This window comes from Alligator sinensis, unplaced genomic scaffold (assembly GCF_000455745.1).
Source record: "Alligator sinensis unplaced genomic scaffold, ASM45574v1 scaffold124_1, whole genome shotgun sequence".
Lineage (NCBI taxonomy): Eukaryota > Metazoa > Chordata > Crocodylia > Alligatoridae > Alligator > Alligator sinensis.
In genome coordinates, this window is record NW_005842020.1 from 1,574,953 (window position 1) to 1,584,655 (window position 9,703).

At 49.3% G+C, this 9,703-nt stretch overlaps 1 pseudogene; it reads right to left on the reverse strand.

Moving 5' to 3' along the window:
* Positions 1-1,172: 1,172 nt before the first annotated feature.
* Positions 1,173-6,069, reverse strand: LOC112550042 (annotated as a pseudogene).
* Between the last annotated feature and the right edge of the window lie 3,634 nt (positions 6,070-9,703).

The following is a 9,703-nucleotide window of genomic DNA, read 5'->3' on the forward strand; positions in this document are numbered from 1 at the left end:
CATCCTCGTTGCCATGTCTCGGCCGGCCAGAGCCAACTCGAGGTGATTTAGAAATTGCTCGTTCATCAGGGCGGGCTGGTGAATGGAGAGGCAGACAAGGTTTAATGGTTGCAAAAACGTTTACTTACGCCGCCTGTAGTTGCGACACAGATGGTCCGGTCGTCTGAACAACCACGTGGGTTGTTCCAGCTGGCGGGGCCCAAGCCAGTTAATCCGTCCGCAAATCAAGCCATCGGGAAAAGGGTACGTCTGGGATTGCGCTCGGCGACGGGAAGAAGGATTGATCGATCAGTCTATCGATCAGCTAGCCGCAAGTCAGATCTCTTTAGAGGCACTCTGCAGCGTGCTCAAAGTTCTTCGACTTGGGCGGAAGTCGCACGAAATTTTAAACAGCTAGCTAGCCAATTACTAGCTGCTACGTGTGAATAATTTAGAACTGGCCAATAGCGGGACACAAATTTGCATTCGAATAGCGGGAACTCTTTGCACCGTACATTTCTGTGCTGCAAAGAAGAAATGCACCCTGCAAATTGGCGGGAACTCTCTTGCACTGAGGTTCTTCTGTGCAGCAAAAACCCTCGCTGTGCAAGAGGCTCTCATGTGGCAAGAAAATTCCATCGTGCCGAGGCACCAAAATCACTGGGTTGTGACAAGTATGACATAGGTGTTCAGAATGAGACAGAATGTTGCCGTGGCATAGGTGTTCAGAACTAATGGTTTTCTGAACTGATTCACAAAATCAGAAAGCACACTAATCAATATTGGTGCAGGTTCAAAGGAGGGCAGGACTGTAAGGGATGCCAGATGCTAATGCATTCTGGCCCTATGGGGTGATATTTATTTATGAATAATTGATGCAAAAGACATTACTTGCTTTCTTGATTACACTTAACTCAGGAACCTAGTGCATGATTTTTAATACAGTTTGAATGTTATTTAGTATTCAAATAGAGTGCAAAGCTTGCAAAAGATGGGAGAGGCTGTTGTAATTTTTAGGGAGTAAACTGCACTTCAATTTTTGGTCTGTATTGGATTAAAGCTTTTATGTCGATTTCCATGTGGCTACTGTTTTGCCTGCTGTCACCAAATATATTTAAAATATTACTTTCTAAGCAATTCTCTAAGTATCTCTTCTGATACTTTTAATCTTTCTTTTTCACAAATGTGGATATCTATTTTTCTGCAAATACTTTGACTACAAGTGATGCTAAAAATAATAAAAACAAACAAGTATATCAAAGGGGAACCAAAAGAACAATAAGGAGAGACCAGCTGGCTGGTAGCATTTTCAAAGTGTGCATGCAGTGCAGTAAAAAACAAATAAGCTTAAACTAATTAAATGAAGGTATGATAGAGAATTTTAAAAGCAAGCAGCCTCAATGGTGGTAGTGTTTTGTTGCTTGTAGTTCTCCTCCTACTTGATTGATGCATGGCACCACATCATCTAGCACAGAGATTCCAAACCACTGGGTCATGACCCAGTACTGGGCCACAGTGAGTTGGCTGCAGGGTCGTGACATGAGCCCTGCACTTGAAGCCCCATCTGTCTGCCCAGATGAGCGGCTTCCGAGGTCACATCTGAGCTTCTGGGATTAAAGCCCGGTGACAGGGGAGCCACGGGAGGGAGGCCACCAGCTGTGTGCCCCATCCCACTCCTGACGGGCTGTGGTTAAAAAAATAAAAATAAAAGGTTGGGAACCACTGATCTAGCACATGTTGAGTTGGCTGCATGGAGGGCATGTTGGCAGGTGTTATTTGCCACCCTATTGCAATACTTGGAACTATCCAGGGCCAGAGAACCCTAAAGATTTCCACACTGTGTGATTTGTAAAGTATGTAAATGCAATGGGGGCAAACCTTTTGGGCAGGAGTACCATAAATTAGTCCCCACACCTTCCCCAGTTCCACTCCAATACCCTTCCCTGCTGCTCTGCTTTCTGCTGCCTGCTTGATCTGCTGCTTTGCTTCCTGCTTCCTACTCTGCCACTGTACTGAAAGTGAAGGAGGGAGCAATTGGAGGGGAAGGGATGTGCTTCTGAGCATGGATGAGAACAGATAGCTGGAATACTTACCTTCTTCAGATCCTAAAGTCCTGAGCTGCTGTTCCTACTGCAGAAATGGGAGTGCAGCATGCCACCCCCTCTGAATTAACCTCTGGGTATTCTGTTCCTAGAGACATAACCATGCATATGTGAACAACTACATATATGCCCAAACGGGCAGCAAAACCTGATTGTGAGTTCCATATCTACCTGCCTTCTGCCTGCCTTCAGCCTAACACAGCAAACTACCTCTCTCAAACTCTTTCTGTCATCCTCTGCCCTGGGGACTTTTACTCCATGAAGACATTGAATACAGTGATCAGGAGAAAGCTGCGGTGTGGCAAGTGCAACATTAAGAAGTTTATCACAAGAAAAAGATCAATAGAACTATACTCCATGGACAAATCTTCTTATATTGAATAGTACTTAGGTGCAATCAACTTAGCAAAAGCTTTTTTTTTTTTTTTCCAAATAATTACTTGCAAGGCATATGCTTCAGGAGTTATTTAAAATTACAAGGATAAAAGTATGAAAGAGCCAGTGATGTGAGCTTTGCTTTTTGCTGTCCCTTGCCCCAACCCTCTATGCTTCCTGATCATCTCTGAATCTATGTAGTTAAGAGGAAAGTATGAGAAACAGAAATATGGAAGAAGACATTACATGTCTTCCAAATAATTACTTGCAAGGCATATGCTTCAGGAGTTATTTAAAATTACAAGGATAAAAGTATGAAAGAGCCAGTGATGTGAGCTTTGCTTTTTGCTGTCCCTTGCCCCAACCCTCTATGCTTCCTGATCATCTCTGAATCTATGTAGTTAAGAGGAAAGTATGAGAAACAGAAATATGGAAGAAGACATTACATGTCTTCTGTGGTTTCCCAATATGGCATATACCCCAGGAAATAAAATGGCTTTTTTATAGCAATCGTTCTGGCTATAAATCAGGAAATACTTCCCTCCCTTTGCAGCAGTAAGAAGTATGGTGGAGTACAGCAGCCTAGACTCCTACTGGACACCCTGCTAACACTTCTTCACTGCCACAGTGACCGCTACCTGTCCCAGATCAATCTCAACCCTGGCAGACCCCCTGCACAGTGTAGCCTCTTGCCCAGGTTCACCACATTGTCCCAGGCCCCTTGCCATCATGCTGCTGCCACCCAAACCCCATGCTGCCACCCATACTCCAGCAGGGATGCCAATGAAATGCACCTTGATGCCACCACCAGTGCCATTCATACACTCTTGGACCTCCAGCTCTACAGCCAGTGCCCCCTTTGCCCCCCGCCCCCTCCAGCCAGCCAGGAGTACTGGTTGATCATCCAGAGCACCTGGGATGATGAGCAGAAGCTTGAGGAATTCCAGATGACCCAGGCCATCTTCCAGGAGCTCCTTAAGCAGCTCCTCCCACACCTGGAGAAGCAGGCCACCACCATGTGGCAGCTCCTCCCTGTAGACGCCCAGCTGTCCATCACCCTGTTCAAGCTGGCCATGCCCACCAGCCTACATTATGTCAGTCACCTCTTCAGTGAGAGCAAGGCAACTGTTGCGGAGGCCATCCTGGAGGTGTACAACACCCTCCAAGACGTGCTGGGGCACACCTTGCTCAAAGTGATCAACCCCTTGGAGGTGGTGGCAGGGTTCCATGCCCTGGACTTCTCCAGTGCATCAAGGCCCTGGACCCACATCCTAGTCACCTGCCCATCCTGCAGTGACCACCCTTGCTACAGCCATCAGGGCTTCCAACCTGTTGTGCTCTAGGCCATTGCCAATCATCACAGTGCTTTCACCAACATGAGCAGCAGCTGGCCAGGCAGCACCCACAATGCCTGCATCTTCCATAACTCCATCCTGTCAGCCATGGTGGAGAGTGGGCACTTTACGCTGTGATGCTGGACCGCTTGTGGAGGTGGTCCCATCCCTCCTTATTGGGATGGATGGGACCACTCCTGCCCTCCTACTCACTCCTGCCCTGGCTCATGCAGCCCTACATCAGCCAGCTGGACCACTGCCAGGCACAATTCAGTATGTGCCTGGGTCAGACCTGTTTGCTGGTGGAGTGCACCTTCCCCTGGAAAAACCAACAACTGCATAACATGTGTGAGGATTGGGAGGGAGCTGTTTTGTAAGACCTGGGCACAAGAGGAGCAGCTGGTGCAGGATACCTGGCATTAGGAGCACCAGCTGCAGTGACAGTGATGCCCCTCCCCCTCCCCTACCCACTGAGGTCCTGGGAAAGATGCTCACCTGGCAGCAGAAGCCAGGTCAACTTGTGTAAGAGGCTCTGGCTGACCACCTGCTCCTGCACTCCCCACTGTAGAGCACCTGGATGGCCAGCCCTGGACTGCAGCCCCATTGCTCACTGCAAACAGTTCTCAGAAAAACAGTTTATTCCCTTTCAGAAACATAGGCACCCCTCACCCCTCCCTTTCCAAAAACAGACCCCATCCCCCCCTCCCCACAAAGCCCCTCCTCCACCACCCACCCTACCCACCACCAATGAAGTACCCTCTACCCCATGCAAACTGTGTACAGTGCTGTGTGCGCCCTCCTGGGGTGGGAGGCAAAGGGGTGGGAGGGCTAGGGGGCAGAGCCTGGGGACAGGCACCCAGCACCCTGGCCTCTGACCATACCCTGTGTGTGAGCGTGTGAGCATGGCATGGCAAGGTGGCCAGGCAGAAGGCTTGCAGGGGGTGATGGTGGGTGCCACTTTGCTGGTGTGGATGGCTCCCCCTTCTACAGCCAGTGGGTTAGGCCAGCAGATCCCATGCATGCTGCTGGACCCACTCCAGGCAGCTTTTGTTCAAGGGTCTCATGGGGCTGAGCTCAGGCAGGGGGCCTGGATGGCAGGGCCCTGGGTTGAGGGGCTGGGGCATGGGCTCCTTGCTTGTGGAGGTGCTGCTGCAACTCAGCCCAGGTAAATTGCAGGATTGTGGCTGGGTAGCAGATGGCTGCTGGGGGGCAGGCAGGGCTGCAGCTGGCTACTGGCAGCACAAAGGTGACTGCTAGGCCCAGGATGGTGTCCTGCACCTGGCAGTCCTCCTCCAGGGCCTCCACTGCCCTGGCTACCATGCCTGTCATTCCTGAGCCTCCAGGTGCCTCTCCTCAGGTGCCTGTCCTGAAACTCCTGGTCCCTCTACTGAGCCCTCTCCTTGCACACAAGCTTCTCTTCCTCACGTGTAAGTCTCTCATCCTTGCATGTGCCGCTTGTGCATGACGTCTTCCATGTGCCAGGCCTGCAAGTCCACCAGCCACTCCTCAGCCACCGTGACCAGGTGGTCCAGCAGCTGGGTCTGGTCCTGGGTCCTCTACACAGGGCCCCGGTAGAGGCTATGACCCTGAAGGCACATCCTGGCTGGCAGCCGATGCTTCTCCCCCACATGCAGCTGCAGGACCTACAGAGCCAGGAGAAAGAGGCTGTTTTTGAGGGTTTACAACATTTCTGAGGTAAGATACTTTTTAATAGGGAGCTGTGGACTATCCAGCCTCAGATCAGGGATCATGCATGCACAGGCGTCCATGGTAAACTGGCTGGGCAGGTCCTGGAACAAGTGGCCACTGGTGGAGCCCTTCTCCTGAAGGCCAGCCTGTCTCCTGCACTGTCACCAAGCCCACAGCACCCAGGCTTAGGGGCAAGCTGTGGCACCTCCCCTTCCCCCCCGCAGGGACCCTCTCCAGAGAGGTGCCCAGGGGCCATCCCTGCCCCACCCCCACACTGGCTTTCTGCCCTGAGTGTGCCCCTTCTGGGAGTGTCCCAGGTGCACTGTGAGAATCTGTTTGTATGGACCGAGGAGTGCCTGACCCACTTTGCCCTGCTGCTGATGCTGCTTGCCATGGTGCCCCAAGTACACCTGAGAGCCTGGTGTGGAACCCTGAACTTTGATGATGCAACAGCCAAGCCCATGATGCCCCACAATCTCTGCCACCACCTGGAGGGTTACCTGTGGGTGTGCTACATGTCCCTCCTCTCTGCAGTCAAGGACAATTTTGCCACTAGCACTGACAAATTCCTCCATGCGTGAAAGGTCCATGCCTGCCTAGCTGAGGCTGCTTAATAAAGTTTTGCACTCCCTCCAGTATCCTTGCATGCTGTGTGGGGAATGGGAAACCTGGAGCCAGGGGAAGTGGGGGCAGGGGCAGGGAAGGCCCTCCTCCCTGTATGGGGCTTACCGGGTTGGTGTGGCAGGCTTACCTGGCAGCCCGAGTCTGTCCCTACTGGACAGGCAAGGACTTGTGGCTCCTGGTGGTATCCTGGGGCACAAGGGCATGGTGCCTGGCTGCCCAGGCAGAGGTCCCCCTCCAGGGAGAAGCTGAAGTTGCTGAGGGTCAGCAATGCCTTGGCTGTCTTGGTGTCCTGGGTGGGGCTGAGCACCTGGAGCTGGTGAGGCAGGCACTGGCCTGGGGTCCTGGAGCTGCTGGATGAGCCCAGGTCCTGGGATCACAGCAGGAAGGGCTCCTGGTGGTTCATGGGGCCCTTCCCTACTGATGCTTTATCTAAGGTGCCAGGCCACAGAGGAGGCTCTGGCAGGCCACCTGTGCTGGAGAGACAGCATGGCTCCCAGAGCATGAGGATGTTGTCCAGCTGCCGCATAAAGGGAATAGACTTGCAGGCAGCCCTTTAGCAGTGGTTGTGGTAGGTGACCATGACTCACAGTGACCACAAGGCCTTGACCTTCAGGTGGCACTGGTGCAACAACCAGTCATGTTCATGCTCCTGAATCTGGCCTGACAGGCCCTCATACACATGGGCATTGAAGCGCTCGCTCTGGGCAAACTGCCTGAGGACCTCAGCTTCGCCCCACAGCACCATGAGTTCTGTGGTCTCTTTCTGAGACCAGCTGATGCCATCAGGGAAGAAGCCAGTGTGGCTCCCTCAGTGGTTTGCTGGGCCTTCACCTGACAGTCCAGGTGTTCCCAGGCCTGGGCAGGTGCCTTCAGTTCTCAGCATAGGGGCACAGCATGGGACAGACAGGCATGCACCAATGCTATGTCAGGCACCAGTGGTGGGGTCCTGGTAGGCTGCTTCAGCTGTCCTAGGGCCATTGAAGCAGGAGCTGGAGGCCTGAGGCTGACTGCAGGTGGCCCAGGATGCAGCCAGGCCTGGCAACTGCCTGCAGCACCCAGTTCAATGTGACAGCATGGGACAAGCAGCCATGCAGCATCCCATGTGGTGTCAGAGAGCAGCAGCAAGGTCTGGGCAGACTTCTGTGGCTGGCCTGGGGCCTCTGCTGTGAAATGAAGTGGCCAGAGGCTGGCTGCAGGTGACCCAGGGTCCTGGTGTCCCTCCAGGCTTTTAAGGGCCAGGGACTAGAGAAGGCTAGCCTAAGGGTATACCCCTGATGGTGGGGCTGACCAGGAGCAAATTTGCACCTAGTGAGCGTCCACATGTGCATTACTGCACAGTAACTCAGGACCTAATATGCTACCTGGATTTGCAGATAGCAAATTAACTCCTGAGTACAGCAATTTACTGTGCAGTACGCATCTTCGTGTGTAAATGTTGACACTTACTGTGCTATAATTTCTCTACTGCACAGTAAAGTGTCGCATTTAGACATGCCCACTGTGCTGTTCTCCATCCCTGTGCTTTTGGCTCTTTATGGTTTCAACTCCAGAAAGGTCACCTGAGAGTATTTCCAAAATACTGACTGAAATAGTTTGCTGAGCAACTGGGTTTCTTCTGGATAGTTTTGTTGATCCAAACTAAGCATGTTTTACTTCTCTACCCTCACTCTCTCTGTATATCATTCTATATTGAATGGGGGATCATGGAAGGCGGTCAGCTTTATGCTGAGGGCACTAACAAGCACCTCATCCAGCTTTGTTTAACAGAAGCATGTGGTGACCATGTTACTAGACCTTTTGTTAACATCCTTAAACTTGTGGTACTGCTGTTTAAGGTTTTTGATACACAGCGGCACTAAAAACCACTTTGTTTTATTTACCTACTTATTTATTTATTTATTAGCTTTTTATGTCACCTTCCCCAAAGTAATTTCAGGGCATCTTGCAATAAAAACAAGATAAATTACAAACATGCATAAAATTGAAATAAATATCAAAATAGTATGGGGAGTAACCTGCCCAGATACTGCTCCAAAACTTAATCCTAATTGCTTATTCAAATAAAAAACTTACAAAGATTCTGAAAAGTGTCTAGTCTCAGTCTCTGATGGACCACAAGAGGAAGAAATTTCAGAGTTGAACAGTTACTATTGAAAGAAATTCTCATGTGTTTTTGCCAAATGCTTTGGCATGCACATGGTATTTTCAGGAGGTTGCTCTGAACTGACATTAGAGACTGTAATGAAACAATAGGAAAAGGGTAGTGCCTTACTTATGTAGTGACTAGAGTGTTTTGGGCCTTATAGATCAAAATCAGCACCTTGAATTGTGACTAGAAGGCTGTTGGAGGTCAGCGTAGACACTGGAGTAATGGGGTAATATGCTTCTGATGGTCCACTCCTTTCAAAAGGCAGGCCAAAATGCTCCTCACCAGCTGCAGCATCCAGATAGCTATGGCGTGCTAAGTTGTGGCAGTCATTCCCAGATGTCACTGTAACACCATACCATATTTTATTGCATATGATATGCCTCAGAATAACACACACACCCCCCTTGTTTTTGAATGGTAAAATGAAGCAAAACAAATCCTTTCTTATAGCAGCTGAGTAGCAGCAGGAGCAAGGGAGCAGACCCTGTTCATTTTTCTGCTCCCTGTGGATAGTATGTAGACTTTTACTTTCGCTCTTCTGGAGCTTAATCATCAGAAACTTCTTTTACCATATTTTCTCATATATAATCCAAACTCCAATTTCCAGTGGCTGGTATTAGGAAAAAAGTTCTCACATGCTTTAAGTGAGAACATATAGTATATTCCTAGTATTTCAATGAAAACCTTGGTCCTGACAAATATGTTCTTTATACATTTACATCAATTCTTGAATGTTTCTCTGGCTTCTTGGCTGCATGTGGGAAAGTAACTGTTGATTTGGCATAGCAGGAATTAACTCTGTGCAGGGAACCTGAAAAGGGCTGCACAATAAATGAAGTAATGAATACTGAGCTGTGTCATGGAACTATCAGAGGAAAAGGTGAGGTAGAAGTCAGTGGGCAGTATGTAGAAGAACTGAAAGAAATTGGTGCAAAGAATTTTGGGAATGCCAGTGAAAGACCCTGTGGTTATATGACCTCTGCTATTTGCAGATCTGCTATATCTGCACTGCAAAATGGGTGGGTATTGGAGTGGGTCACAGGTTAGCTTGGTGTACCTATATCCCCAAACTACATATATTGTATTCATACATAAGCATGATTATGGGATCTATCAGTCTGGATGATGGGAGAACAGGGACTTGAAAAACAGACATACCCAAATTTGGGGATCTGACTTTGCTTATTACTTTGTTTATATTTTTACATGCCATGAAAGCTGTTTGCTCTTAGCTGGAATCAGAAGTAGAAATCAGTGGAGAAATAAATGTTTCTAGCCTTTATAACATGCAGAAGCAATTCATTTGTTTGAGAAGGAGAACATTTTTAAATTTGGTTCAGCTCCCAGGAAATATCTTTTGCCTTAACACACAAGGCTCTGGTTTAGTTTGCTTCACAGACCAAGTATTTAGGCATTTAAACTAATTTAAAAAGTAATTCAAGGAAAATGTT